Consider the following 15742-nt stretch of genomic DNA (forward strand, 5'->3'; position numbering starts at 1 on the left):
CCCTACTTTTCTTTTCTTTCATTTCTTTTATTTTCATTTCACTTCCATTGATTTTCCTTCCTTTCCTTGCCTTTCCTTTTCCTACCTTTTGTTTACGAGAAGCAGATTGATTCAATCATACCATTCCTGCCAGAGCAATATAAATTTTCCTTATTTTGAGCTTACTTATTCATTATATTACCCATCGAATGTTCCTATTATTATATTAAAATAACAAATTATATTTCTTTTATTTTCATTTCCCTTCCATTGGTTTTCCTTCCTTTCCTTTCGTTTCCTTTCCTTTCCTTTCATTTCCTTTCCTTTCCTTTCCATTCCCCTACTTTTCTTTTCTTTCATTTCTTTTATTTTCATTTCCCTTCCATTGATTTTCCTTCCTTTCCTTTCCTTGCCTTTCCTTTTCCTACCTTTTGTTTACGAGAAGCAGATTGATTCCTGCCAGAGCAATATAAATTTTCCTTATTTTGAGCTTACTTATTCATTATATTACCCATCGAATGTTCCTATTATTATATTAAAATGACAAATCATATTTCTTTTATTTTCATTTCCCTTCCATTGATTTTGCTTCCTTTCTTTTCTTTCCCTTCCAGACAAGGAAGCTTACTTAATGACAACAGAGTGTTTACAAAAATATTGTATATAAAGAAGTTCGACGTAGGCATTAAGCATTTTATTAGTAACAACAAACTTGGAATATGTTTTTTTTTTTTCCCAGAGTAGACGTAGTATTTTTGAGAATTTTGGTTTGCAATGTTACTTTTTTATAAGAACAAATGGCTTCTTAGGTATCAATAGCTGTAGTTTCTTATATTTTTAAACATTACGTCCAAAAAGTACTTTATCCCATCTTAGAATAAATAAATAAATATAAATTAAAATTTTAGTTAGTTTTGAACTACGAAATAGTTTTTTAAGTTTTGTTCAGTATTGAAATTGTTCAATTTAGCAATATATTAATATTAATAAAAATTTTAACGTTTTTAAATAACTCTTTTTCTTACCAAGGTAAATATCGTTACGTATGAACAATAAACATTGTATATATTATTTTAACTGCTTATGTGGTTGAATTTCAACCACTGGGCGAACTCTAGTAAATTTTAATTATTCAATATAGAAAGTTCGGATATCAGGTAGTGGCTTTACTTGCTTTTGCCGCTGCAAAATTTTTATAATAATATCAAAATTTAACTGTCCTGCCAAAACGGATTCAACAAAAAGCGTGGAAAGTCCTGAAACTCGCTCTTGAGATGAACACGATCTATGAAAGTTTTTGATTCTTGAAAGGACGCTGAAGGAACGTTCTGCACTAGCTACAGTGACAGGTTTAGTGCAAAGATACGTAAAGTAACACAAATGTTGGGGAAAATCGTATACATATTTTGAACATATGTAGATGGCAGCCACCGGCCACCGTGGTGTGATGGTAGCGTGCTCCGCCTACCACACCGTATGCCCTGGGTTCACACCCCGGGCAAAGCAACATCAAAATTTTAGAAATAAGTTTTTCAATTAGAAGAAAATTATTCTAAGTGGGGTCGCCCCTCGGCATTGTTTGGCAAGCGCTCCGGGTGTATTTGTGCCATGAAAAGCTCTCTGTGTAAACTCATCTGCCTTGCAGATGCCGTTCGGAGTCGGCATGAAACATGTAGGTCCCGTCCGACCAATTTGTACGAAAAATCAAGAGGAGCACGACGCAAATTGAAGAGATGCTCCGCCTAAGATCCCTTCGGAGGTTATTGCGCCTTACATTTATTTTTATTTATTTAGATGGCATTTAGAGATTCCAGTTGTGACAGACCTTTATCAAAATTTGCTTCGTAAATGTATTTCAAGTGAATTATTTCGTATTCTAAGCTTTGAGAAATGTCCGGCTTGTATTTCTCGACAAATTTTGCTGCGCTCGCCTGAACCGTAGTTTCATCCATGTCTTCAAATTGCCACAAAAAGGAAAACGTCTCGCTCAAATTTCTCATATCCGCGCAAATTGTTCAGTAATGCCAGTGATTACCGAATCAACGATCACCAGGAATGTATTGTTTTTAAAATCAGACTCTAAATCATCCGTAATCATCTCATTTTAATTATCTTAAGAACGTCTTTTGGGTTTTCTCTTCGAATGTCCGGAAACTTTGGCGAGATGTTCATTTGAATAGCAACTGTTTTGCATTCCTTTAAAATTGTTTCCCATTGGTTCCTGATCAACTTCAAAAGCTAATAAGGCATCTAGATGTCGAACCTCAACATCTATGGTGGCTTGGAGGACCAAGTGTCTTTCCTTAATGGTAGTCAGTATTTTGAACCAAGTTGAGATCCCCCCCACACACACTTGCACTTTTGTAGCAAAAATATAAAAAACAAGTTTTTTCATTGCTACCTGTCCCGTATATATAAAATCGCATATGAACGGAGCACTATTTGCTACAGGACCACATGCTTACACAAAAAGCACGTCAGTCGATATTGGATTGTATAGGGTGGTCGTGAATATAGAGAAAGCCCTAGAACTTACTTACTTACTTAATTGGCGCTTAACTGTTTAAACGGTTATGGCCGTCCAACAAGCCGCGCCAGTCGCTCTCTCTGCCGGCGCCAATTGGTCACACCAGGGGAGTAAGGGGGCTTAGAATAGACCCGCGGCAAGTGTGCCTGCCATAAAAGGCGACAAAAATACCAAACTGATTCAAGGGGTTGTGTAGCGTAATCCTTTCAAGGGGTTGGCAGCGCAATATATAGCTGCTCCAACCCAATTGTCAACCTCACCTACCCGAATCTTGCTGTTTTAAAAGCCGAGGCTCTGGCGATTCCAAGTTCCTTATGGATCTAGGAGGTGGGAGGGCGTATGACCTGGAAGGTTTCATGTGGTCATACCAAATCATACCCGAGATGGTCGAGCTAGTACCTTTATTGTGCATGTTACCGGAACATACAACCATATACATAGATCGGAGTTAGAATTTTCCATGGGACCGGTCTAATTAGAGAAAATGATGATGAAATGATAACCGTTTAAGAGCATCCGGGTTCAGTACCAGTATTAAGAGCAGAGCCCCCAGCTGCTTAGGGGCCTTAGAAAATGTCCGCCACAGTTATGCCTGTCGTAAGAGGCGACTAAAATACTGTAACGAATTTACTTGCAATTTCCCTTATTTGCAATCTTCTTCTAAGTTCGAATCATTAAACTGTTGAATAATAACTCCAATATTGAATAATGGAAAAATGGTTTATTCGTTTATGTAGATACAAGTGACTGTCTGCTTTATTGTTGTTGTGACTTCATTTACTTAGCATCAGACTAGGGATGTGAGTATCACTTAGTGTCACCATTTTCGTCACAATACCCAATTTATTCAAGGGGATGCCAGCGTAACTTACACAATTGTCAACCTCACCTACTCGTGGTAAATCTGTCTTCATTAGCAGCTAAGGCTCTGGCGACCCCAAGTTCCTCATGGAACTAGGCCCCACCCCCAGTTCCATGAGCCTAGAAAGTTTAATGTGGTCATAAAAAATCGTTTCCGAGATGGTCGGACTTATACCTGAATGCTGCATGTTCCCGACAAGTACCGGATCTATATACAGCAAAGGATCATCAGCATCGATAACACTCCCCAAAACCTTCGAGGATAAGTAAAGTTGAGTTGTGTAAGGGGGCTCCGCTTCCTTTATGGATGTGTTAATAACTTCACTGTGAATTTTGCTCAAGGCCTATATGTACCAGGTGGCGTTAAAAGTTTATGATGCAGGGTTCTAGTTAGTCTATACGGCCGTAAATATGCTCTTTAAAAAAATCGAGAGAAAGTTCAGCCCTTAGCATGTATCTGCAAATATGATTAATATGACTTAACAACGATTGCTTAACTTGACGGTATGATCTATTATTAGCTTCGCTATAAAGATGATGAGACACAAGATCCAACACTTGATGGTCATAACTGAATTCTTGTGAAGATCGTGACATTGTCGATTGCAGCAAATCAAACGCTAACAGCCCTGCCGCATCCCTGTAAAAAAGAGTGAGATCGTTGGGTGGTGGCGTGACAGCGTCTTTACGTTGAAGAAGCAGCGTAGTAGTATTGGCATTCATTGCTTGTAATTAATGCGCATCATGCATAAGAAGAAAGCTTCTGAGTAATAGTTCGGGATTTCGTTTGTGTAGCAAAGGCCAACCGACTGGAATTTGTTTTAAAAACGCCTCATGTCAGAAGTCTATTGAAGAAGTTTAAATTCAATACATTTTAACATTGACTGGGGCGGTTATAAAAACAATTTCTATATAAGCGTTATTCAACCGAATTTTGAGATAGGACGTTTTTGAAACAAATGCTGAAATGGGGTGTTTCAAGCTGTTTAGTTCCTCAAACATGCTGGTCTGGCCTTCACTATTTCTCTAATTTCGTGAGTAGGAAAAGAAGGATTTACTATGTTTTTGATGACGGTATTTAACTCCGTGGTTGGCATCCTAAACGAAATCTATTTAAGTACTATTTTTTAGCCTAGGCCCCAAGGATCCCTGCGGACATCTTCCCGAAGCCCCGTCCATTTCCGCTTCTTGCTGTTAGTAATAACGGCCTTCAGGTGCTTTTTCTATTTCTTGTATGACCCTGCTTCTACGTTAGCTTTTTCCAAGCGTTTGCCACTTAAATATACTCACCTTGAGCTTAGGCGGTTTTACCTTAACTCTGCTATTTCTTCTGTCCAGCAGTAAACGCACTTTTTGCGCCATTTGCTTAGTAGCATTCGCATAGATTTGTTGCATACCTGCTAGACGCCCAGCTCAAACAAACTCTCCAGCGCTTGATGCTGCGAGATTCCTTAGCGGGTTTATGTCAGCGGCAGCAATTGACGTTTCAGTGTTATGTTTTGACATGTTCCATATGTGTGTGCTCTTTCCGACCTATGTTCTTCTTGTGACCCTTCTGGAAGTGGAATGTATTTGTGATCGCTGCCAGTAAAGCCTTCGATCTCTATCCACCCTCGTGTGGCTCTAGAGATACTTACAAATGCAAGCGTGATGTGTGGTAATCTGAAGGTGACCGATGAGCTGGAGTCCAGCACTCGTCTTCCTCTTGGGTTAGTGGTAACATTTCCCCCTCACAAACTGAGTTTGGTTGGCATGCATTTGGCATTTTTTTGTTTATCACGACATTTATGGTAATAATATGCTAAATGTCTGATATTGATGGTTAATATAGAAATTATATTTTGTTTATTAGTCAAGCAGTTAGTGACAGCAAAATCTTGTAGAGTATGTTATGTAAATATTAGCGCTGCGTCGAAAAAAACACAATTTTTCACAGAACTGAGGTTAATAACTCGAAACTTCGTAGACAAGTAAATACAAAACACAAATTTCTTGGGCACAAATATTAGTTAGAATGTTTTTTTATGTTATGCTTTTTTCTAAAAAAAATGTATCTAATTTTTTGGTTAACCATGCCTTTTCATATCACACAATATCAAACCATATCACAATATATTAAAACATGACATATTACAGCATATTCTCTAATAAATATCAGGAATTTACGAATGAAAGTGATATGATGTCATGTGTTAACCTCTATTTAATATAAAATGCAAAGTTAAAACGGAAAAATATATACAAATGTACCTGCATTAACACGTTCAACATGCAAGTACTTTTTTAATTAACATTTCTTATCACGTTGTTGTTGTTATTGTTGTTGTAGTTGTCATCTTATAACATATACTGTTAGATCATACAACACTCAACCAAACTCTTTGCCCATCCTTACATATGATACCATACCTTTTCACATCATATCACATAATGTCATTTTATATCATGTCATACCATACATATGATATTTCATACCATCATGTCACGTTATATCAAACACATAACAATAGGCCACATCTCATTATATTATATCTTACGAAGGAGTAGATGGAAGTCATATCATATGTGTTGTCGTATGATATCATACCATATCAGATCAGATGCCATTAGGGAATTACACTATTTCCGGACTAGCGCAGAACTAACGCATTAAGAGGCGATACTAGTGCTTTCAACTGACACTTTCAGCATTGTGATGTTCTTCGAAATAGCGATTGCTCTCCTTCGCACCTCTTTTGAAATTTGAAAGCTTTTTTAATTGGTTCAGACTTAGCTTGTTCTGAAGTAGTCGCAGTAGTTGGTTATGTAATTTAAATATACATATATAACTCCGACTTCAGTGCTGCTGGTGCAAGTGTGACTACCAACTGTCACGCTCTGCATCCGGTTAGCACCAGTTCGAATGTCTTTATTAAACGTGCAGTCTCCCATATTCGCTGCAGTGATCATATTATATCTTATGATACCACATTATATATCATATTAGGTCATGTCCCATTAAAACATATCATGTGATATCAGCTCTTACGTATCGTATGGTGTCAGAACATTTCATTTTACACGTATCAGGTAATGTCATATGGCATTGCATAATATGATATCTGGTAATTTCATAAAACATTGCATAATATGATATCAGGTAATGTCATATAACATTGCATAATATGATATCAGGTCACGTCATATCTTACACATCATATCATATGATATCAGGTCATATCTATCACATCATATCATTTGATATCAGGTCATATCTATCACATCATATCATATGATATCAGGTCATATCATATCACATCATATCATATGATATCAGGCCATGTCACACATCATATTATATGATAGCAGATTATGTCATAAAACATCACGCCATACCAGGTCATGTGGTACCGCATTAGGTCATGTGATATCACATCACACGATATGATATCAAATGATGCCATAAAATATTATGACATATATAATCGCACTCTTGCAGAAATATGCCTACATACTTTCTTTTGATACTCGGCATTTTAATAAAAGCGTGGGAAATACCGGCTATGACATCACATTATATCAAACCACAACATATCTTTATGTTGTCACATCCAATCATATCATACAATATTCCCTCACGTCATATCGTACAAACTCATAGCCTTTTCTATTATATCAAGTCTGATCATATAGTATCATATTTTATAATCTTTTAGCATATCACATCAAGTTGTATCATATTAAATCTTATCATATCACAATCATACTGAATTATATACTATGATTTTGTTTGATATCCTATGATATCAAACCTTAACTTTATTTCATAACATATCATGCCATATCATACCACGTAATAGCATATCATGTCGTATCATATCAACAGATATAAAAATGTGTTAAAATAAAAAAAAGTTTACAATTTTCGACAGAAATGCATCGGTAGGTAAAACAAAATTTTGTGTATATAATATGAAACGTAATTCTTCTGCAGCATGGTTTTCTATTATGCGTGTCATTCGTGCAAGGGATTATTGCAACAACAGCATGCCCTCAAATGTTTGCGACTTTCAGGCTAGATTTCCGTGAAATGATTTTGATTTGATTTTCTTTATGGTTTGAAGAAAAATTAGACTGAGCTAATTCTTAAATTTACAAAATGAGTAAAATTTTGTTTTATAATTAAGTCTTTTTTTTTTAATAATTTTTTTATTTAATAAATACAATATAATACTTTAACAAACACTAAAACATAATTATATAATATATATTAATAGTAATCAAGAATCTAAAAATTAATTTTTGGCTGCCACTGCGTATGAGTAAAAACTTAAAGTACAAACAAATTTTATGTCACTTCGGAAGTTCTCTAATTATAATAATTGTTCGGTAAAAAGCTTTTTTCTTATTATTTTAAAATATTTAAGGGCGAGTGCAAAGAACATATTACCAAATTTATAAAAAAGGTTATGTATCCAAGAATGGTGGAAAGAAAAAAATGAGCCCGAGAGTTTATTATTCAGATCTTTTTATACAAAATGTAGAGAGCTTAATTAACAGCTAACTTAGTTAAAACAGAGGTGTAATGAAATTCAGTAGAAATTGAGCAACTATGCTAATGCTAAGTTCACACTAATCTATAGTATTACAAAATTCAAATAAAGATAATCAAGAAATTTAACATTGTATGTACATATGTATCTGTAAGGATAACAATGAAAGTAAATATATCTCAACTTAAGTATCTGACTGAACATCCTGGCCGCCTTGAAAGATCCCTTTCAAGATAGTAATAGTGCAAGTTTGTGTATGGGCCGACGGATGAGACCCCTTGCAGTTTTTGCGTTGACGACTCGTACACGTTGATTCTTTCCTGGAATTGCTTCAGTTACTCGTCCCATTACCCAACGTTGAGGAGGGACATTTTCTTTATGTACTAAGACAAGTGCGCCTTTAACGATATTATCGCTTGCGGTGGTCCACTTATTGCGCCTCTGTAGCTCATTTAAATAGTCGGTTGACCATTGCTGTCAAAATCGCTGTTTAATGGCACAGATTCGAACATAATGGTCTAGTTGGCTGATTTCTTTGCTTGTTGTTTGACGCTCTGGAAGAGACTTAAGTGAGCTACCAATCAAGAAGTGATCAGGCGTGAGTGCTTCCATGTCGCTAGGATCGGAAGAGAGTTGCGATATGGGTCGCGAATTGAGTATGGCTTCTATTTCAATCATGGCTGTTGTCAACTCCTCAAAGGTTAGACGTGCATTCCTAACAGTGCGAATTAAACGGCCCTTAGCAGACTTTATTGCGGCCTCCCACAAGCCGCCAAAATGAGGTGCCCGCGGTGGTATGAAACGAAAGTTGATGAATTCATTGGAACAAAATTGAGTTATGAAGTCCTTATTCTTCGGATTGAAAAGAAAAAGACTTTAGTTCTGCCAACTGGTTACAAGCACCAACGAAATTAGTGGCATTGTCGCAAAAAATGTCAGTTGGTAGACCTCTTCTACCGATAAGGCGTTCCAACGATGCAATAAAAGCTTCAGTGGTCAAGTCCGAGACGACCTCAATATGTACAGCCTTGGATGATAGACACACGAAAATCGCAACATAAGTTTTGTAGGGTATCTTGCCACGAATTCGCAAATAGGTATTAATTGGTCCACAAAAATCAACTGCGCATCGAGAGAATGGGCGAGCAGGGTTGAGACGTTCGACCGGAAAGTTGCCCATCACCTGTTGCAACAGGCAGGGTTTGTAGCGAACGCAATGAGTGCATGATCTTACGATACGGCGTGTGAGATTTCTTGCGTTGACAATCCAAAATCGCAGTCGAATAAGTGCCACTAAAGCCTTTGCACCGGCATGGTAATTCGTAATGTGCAAATGACGAACATATCCTTCAACAAACTCGCTAGTGCTAGGTAAGAGTATTGGATGTTTTTGATCATACCTGACTCCTGCAAGTTCAAGGCGACCACCCACCCGTAATAAATCAAAGCCGTCAGTAGGCTCCAAAAATGGGTTTATAAATTTAAATGAGCTTTGGAGATCTAACTTCTTTTGTATTCGTCGGATATCCTCTTCAAAATAATGTTGCTGCAAATTCCACACAATGCATAAAAGCGCCGTTTCCAATTCCTGAGGGGCGAGAGAGTGCATGTCAAAATCATTTAGTTTACGTAAGCCCCTTCTATGTACCCTTGAATAAAATCGAAACATCCACGCAACGATGCGTAGAATTTTCATATGCGAGCTATATCTTTTTATAACCTCCAGGATGTAGTTGAACCTTGTCGCTATTTGGAACACCGACTTTCTTTTTTCTTTATCTACTTCTGCGTAGTCAACTTTATCGATTTTATTTTAGGGCCAGTGCTCCTTACTATGGGAAAAAATGGCGGACCCTGATACCATATTGAATTAGCGAGCTCTGAGCAAGTTGAGTCTCTCGAAACAATGTCAGCCGGGTTGCTACTTGTTGGAACATGCCTCCAGTGGCATGCCGCTGTGAGATCTTGAATTTCTGATATCCTATTACCAACAAATGCCGATAATGTAGACGAATGTTGCTTTAACCAGTAGAGAACTATTTGGGAATCTGTCCATAAGTACACTTCTGTCGTATATTTACCCGAGCAGGATTTGATTTTATTGTAAAGTTGCAATAGCAGATGTGCTCCACAAAGTTCAAGCTTTGGCAATGACTTCTTTTTAGTAGGGGCAACTCTGGATTTTGCTGTGAGAAGTTTAACGCAAGTGACGTTATGAGAATTGACTACTCGTAGGTAAAGACAACAGCCGTATGCCCGTATGGAGGCATCACAGAATTCGTGTACCTGTACGGAAACTGCATTCGCTGCCAAACAGTATTGAGGGACTTTCAATGACGGAAGTAGTGCTAAATTCTGTACACATTTTTTCCATGCGCTATGCAAGTTTTGGGGAATAGATTCATCCCAATCAATCTTTAATAGCCAAAGTTCTTGCAGAATAGTTTTTGCTACGATAACGAGAGGGGATAACAAACCAAGAGGGTCAAAAAGTGACGATGCTAGCGATAAGATTTTTCGTTTCGTACATTTGTTATCCACAGTCGATTTCGCTTTGAACGAAAACATAAACAAATCAGTGCCTTGATCCCATTGTATACCTAGGGCGCTTGTTACCTCTATGTTTAAATCCTTGACGGTTTTTTCCTCTCTGAAGCTTTGATGATTGGAATGCCATTTCGCTAATTCCATACAACCGCCTTTTAGAATTGCAGTAACTTCCTTCTTAATTTGAGCTAGTTGCTTCGGGGTTTCCGCCCCACCCAGAAAATCATCGACATAAAACGAAGATTTTATAACCTTCGACCCAAGACCGAACTCCGATTCATATTGATCAGCTAGGTACTGAAGACTTCCCACTGCAAGGAAAGGTGCAGCTGCTGTACCATACGTCACAGTATTTAACTTAAAGGTTTTAACTGGTTCATCCTCAGAATTTCTCCAAAGAATATATTGAAAACAATGATCGCGTGGATCTACAAGCACTTGGCGGTACATTTTGACAATGTCATCTGTGATAGCGTAGCGAAAAAGGCGAAACTGAACGAGTAACATGTATAACTCGGTTTGAATAGTTGGCCCTACCAACAATAAGTCATTTAGAGATTTTTGAGATGTTGTTGGACACGATGCGTCAAAAACAACTCTTAATTTTGTTGACGTGCTTGTAGGTTTTAGCACACAATGATGAGGAATGTAATAATGTGGTTCATCAAGCTTCGGTGACTTCACTATGTTCATATGTCCTAACTCTTCGTATTCCTTCAAAAATGACGCATATTGGTATTTAATTTGCAAATCGTTAGATAAACGGCGCTCCATTGCTTTCAATCTCCTCAATGCAGTATCATATGAGAAGCCGAGAGAAGAAGGGTTATCCTTAAAGGGTAATCTTACAATAACTCTACCATTGGTGTCTCGAGAAACTGTTTCCAAATAAATTTTTTCACAGACTGTCTGCTCATCTGTCATTCTTTTTGATTTATCATCTGTCTCTTCAATTTTCCAAAGATACTCCAAGTTACGGTCAACTCTTTCTTCATATGTGAGTAAGCATGTTGGCGTAGATGATTTGCGTGGAATTGAAGGTTCGTATCGGCCAGAAACGACCCACCCTAACAGAGTCTTTTGTAAGGACGGCAAATTTTCTCCGAGCTTAATTTGGCCAACTGACATGATTTCAATGAAGCTTTCTGTTCCTAGCAAAAGATTAATGCGTTTTGACTTGAAAAATTCTTCATCGGCCAGTTGGGTATTTGGAGGCAAATTCCACGTAGAAATGTCAATTTGAGATTCTGGCTGATACGAGATATGGGAAGTAACGCAAAAGGAAAGTTGTAGTTGTAACTGATTGAAACGAGATTTGACTGAAGTAGATATTTTATGCTTAATGTTTGTCCGTGACTCCCCTATGCTACTAATTTGTATGTAGTATTTTTCTCTTGGCAAGCGCAACTTATGTGCAAATTCCTCAGTAATGAGATTAATTTGTGAACAAGAATCGAGTAATGCCCTGCCTAATTGATAAACACCAGCTGAATCTCTCACGAGTACAAGTGCTGTTGCGAGAATCACTTGTTCCGCCGAGAACTGCCCACAATGAGTGTGAACTGTAGCGGCGGTACTGGCACTGACTTCATTTGACGCGACAAACGGTGATGACGATGACAACGAAGAGGGTGGTGCAGCAACAAGTGATTGATTGCGATGTAAGAGTGTATGGTGAGCCTGAGCGCACAGCTTGCACTTGAATGTGGAAGTGCAGTTTGTTACCTTATGATTTTTCGATAGGCAGTTTATGCATAGAGCGACGCGCTTAGCAAATGCAAAACGTTCAGCGACATCCATTTGTTTAAAACGGGGACATTGGTTTAGAGCAGGCATCGGCAAATAATGGCACAATTGTGCACACTCAATTAACACGTTTTCATATTCTCTTAAGTTTAGTTGACGCTGAGCATTTGGCGCAGTAACATCGATTGTGTTCGTCGCTAGCAATGTTGACGAATGTTATTAGCAAGCAACAAGCAAAGATCGTTATTTAGTTTTTTTCAATGCGCACAAGCGAAAAATATTTAATGTTGACCAACCCTTTTGCGCAAATACAATGTATTTAATTGTATAAAACTTTTGCTTGCCATTGTGCGCATTAAAAATATAATAACAAACGATCCTGTTTTGTTGCTGGCTAATAGGAGAATGAACTACGCAAACCGATGCATCAAGTGACGTGCGCGAGTTTCGCGCTCTAATTAACACATAGGCATTTCCAATTTGCCGATGCCTGGTTTAGAGTGTGCTCAGCCTTAGAGCAGAGAGAGCATACACGCTTTGAGCAAGAAATTGAAAAGCTATGTTTTTGCATTTTGATTTTGCTGCTACCTTTTTTATTATCAGTTTTACGATTTTCGAAGCAAAGAGAATGAGATGTGTCAACTGACAGCGCCTTTCTAACACCTTTGCGCAGCTTTCCCAGGAGGGTAGTTTTTGGAAATCCAAAGACTCCTTCCATTTGCTTTGAGACTCTTCATCTACCTTTTCCATAGCTAAGTAGATGAGCTTTGCATTGCATATATCTGTATGATTTCCCAAAGATAATAGTGAACTATAGAGCGCAGAGACATTGTCGAGAAGACTTCGTAGTTCACTGGCATTTGGCTTTGACATTGAACTGAGTTGAAATAATGAAGTGATATTTTCCATGAAAATTAAAGTATTGTTGTCATATCGAACCCTTAGTCTTTCAAGAGCCTTTGGATAATTTTCATTAGTTACTTGGAAAGCTTTGATAGTCTCTAAAGCTGCACCTTTGAGGCACTTGCGCAAGTGGTTGAATTTCTCAACATTTGACAAACTAATCTCGCGATAGATAATTTGCTTGAATGAAGTGATGAAATTTTTGTAATTGGAGTATTTTCCGTCGAAAGTCGGTAATTCTAAGGCAGGTAACTTGTTTGCATGTGGCACAGGATATGAAAAGGTTGTATCTGATACAGTGATGTTGTGCACATCTTCCCCTAACTGCGATTGAATTTCGAGTTTAATTGACACATAGAGATCTTCAATTTCACCCGGTGCATTATCCTCTGGCTCTAGTTTTTCAATATTCGATTGAATAGCTAGGATTTGTTTAAAATACGACTCTAATATTCCTAGGCGGCATTTCAACTCCGCTGTTGAAAGAGTCTTCCCTTCTCCTCTGCCATTTGCATCAATAATGGTTTTATACGCGAAATATTTCTCTTGGTTGTTGTGCGTAGACTTTTGTATTCTTCCAGACTTGCAGCCATAATGGCTTAGTACCGCGAGTAATGAAATCAGGGATCAGGAATATAAGCGACAGAGATAAATGAATGATCCTACTATCAATGTGATGCAGGTGGCAGATCTTAACCCCTTGAATGCAGTGCAATGCTCCGATGAGCTTTCCGCTAATATAATGTATAATTTGTTTCGATAAGAACTTACTTGTATAAATAGTCCTGGACCTTTGCACGAAAATGTTGCGATGTGTATACTGCGATGGAAATGTTACGATGAAATCTTGCGATGCAAAGGTTGTGCCTGTTGTCGAAGGTTAACTCTGCGCAGGATTTGATTGTTGGTATCGATTGGTTTGTAGATGTCCAAAGTTGATTCCTTTGTATCGTTGATGTTGCGAAAAAACGTAAGGTGTTTTGTTCAAATAGTGCCTATTTATGCTGTCTCATTTTTCGTCGTGACCTTCAATCGACTTCTGCGAATCTGGACAATTTATTATTTTGCACTGCTCCACGTTTGGGCGCCAATGTTCGGTAAAAAGCTTTTTTCTTATTATTTTAAAATATTTAAGGGCGAGTGCAAAGAATGTATTACCAAATTTATAAAAAAGGTTATGTATCCAAGAATGGTGGAAAGAAAAAAATGAGCCCGAGAGTTTATTATTCAAATCTTTTTATACAAAATGTAGAGAGCTTAATTAACAGCTAACTTAGTTATACAGAGGTGTAATGAAATTCAGTAGAAATTGAGCAACTATGCTAATGCTAAGTTCACACTAATCTATAGTATTACAAAATTCAAATATAGATAATCAAGAAATTTAACATTGTATGTACATATGTATCTGTAAGGATAACAATGAAAGTAAATATATCTCAACTTAAGTATCTGACTGAACAATAATATTTGTCTAATTATCTAACTGATTCTAATAAACGCTTACAAAAACAATTTGGTAAGTAAAATTACATATGTACAAAAAGATCTGCCTTAACTATATACAAAACTTACTAAATATGTATGTTTGTATTTATGTATGTCTACTATGGATATGCCTAAGTATATATATTTTAAAGCTTTACCCCTAAGCTCACTTACGTATGTATATTTGTTAGTTTTATTTTTTAAGAAAGTTTACGTAGGTACCTACTAATACAGTTAACTATAGCAGCGTCAGCCTAAAAGTATGCTTCAAAAATGTAAATTTTATTGTTAATAGCTACTTAAGTTTTTATTAGCGAATTTTATTTAACTTTTTTGTTCTTTGTGCGTTTTAAGCATACCTTAAACGTATGTTTTAAAATTTATGATTATGCTTACTATGTATTATTTATATATACATACGCTTAACTTATACAGATGATTCGTAGATAACAAGTTTTAAGACTTTTGGTTGATTCTCTTACGCTTCCTAGACTTCTCTGAGCAGTGCATTTGTGATGGCTTCCAGAGCGGCAATATCAGCGTTGGGATCGTTTTTCGAGCCAGTATTCCACTTGGGCATGGAAACCTTTGTGACAAGATGGAAGAAAATAAATTTATAAATCTAGTAAATGTTGTATAGTACATGTGCAAAGGTATGCCCGAAGACGGGGTCTTAGTGAGTCATATCTTCAATTAAGACATAAAATTTGATAAAGATATATTTTAAAATGTAATAGAATAAACAAGTTAGGAAGGCTAAGTTCGGGTGTAACCGAACATTACATACTCAGCTGAGAGCTTTGGAAACAAAATAAGGGGAAATCACCATGTAGGAAAATTAACCCTAGGGTAACCCTGGAATGTGTTTGTACGATATGAGTATCAAATGAAAGGTGTTAATGAATATTTTAAAAGGGAGTGGGCCTTAGTTCTATAGGTGGACGCCATTTCGGGATACCGCCATAAAGGTGGACCAGGGGTGACTCTAGAATGCGTTTGTACGATATGGGTATCAACTGAAGGGTGTTAATGAGTATTTTAAAAGGGAGTGGGCCGTAGTTTTATAGGTGGACGCCATTTCGGGATATCGCCATAAAGGTGGACCAGGGGTGACTCTAGAATGTGTTTGTACGATATGGGTATCAAATGAATGGTATTA

At 37.2% G+C, this 15742-nt stretch overlaps 1 protein-coding gene, 1 long non-coding RNA gene and 1 pseudogene across 2 annotated transcripts in view; 1 reads left to right on the forward strand and 2 right to left on the reverse strand.

Moving 5' to 3' along the window:
* The window catches only part of LOC137251252 (uncharacterized), an 87199-nt gene extending 86487 nt beyond the window's left edge, over positions 1-712 (forward strand). The window contains exon 3 of the long non-coding RNA XR_010953193.1: positions 594-712. This is a non-coding gene — a long non-coding RNA (uncharacterized lncRNA). The remainder of the gene's footprint in view (positions 1-593) is intronic.
* Positions 1-15742, reverse strand: part of Cyp4g15 (Cytochrome P450 4g15) — a 168422-nt gene that overhangs the window by 95523 nt on the left and 57157 nt on the right. The window lies entirely within an intron of this gene.
* The window catches only part of LOC137251251 (cytochrome P450 4g15-like), a 195137-nt pseudogene continuing 193944 nt past the window's right edge, over positions 14550-15742 (reverse strand).

The sequence above is a fragment of the Eurosta solidaginis genome, chromosome 4 (assembly GCF_040869045.1).
Source record: "Eurosta solidaginis isolate ZX-2024a chromosome 4, ASM4086904v1, whole genome shotgun sequence".
Taxonomy (NCBI): domain Eukaryota; kingdom Metazoa; phylum Arthropoda; class Insecta; order Diptera; family Tephritidae; genus Eurosta; species Eurosta solidaginis.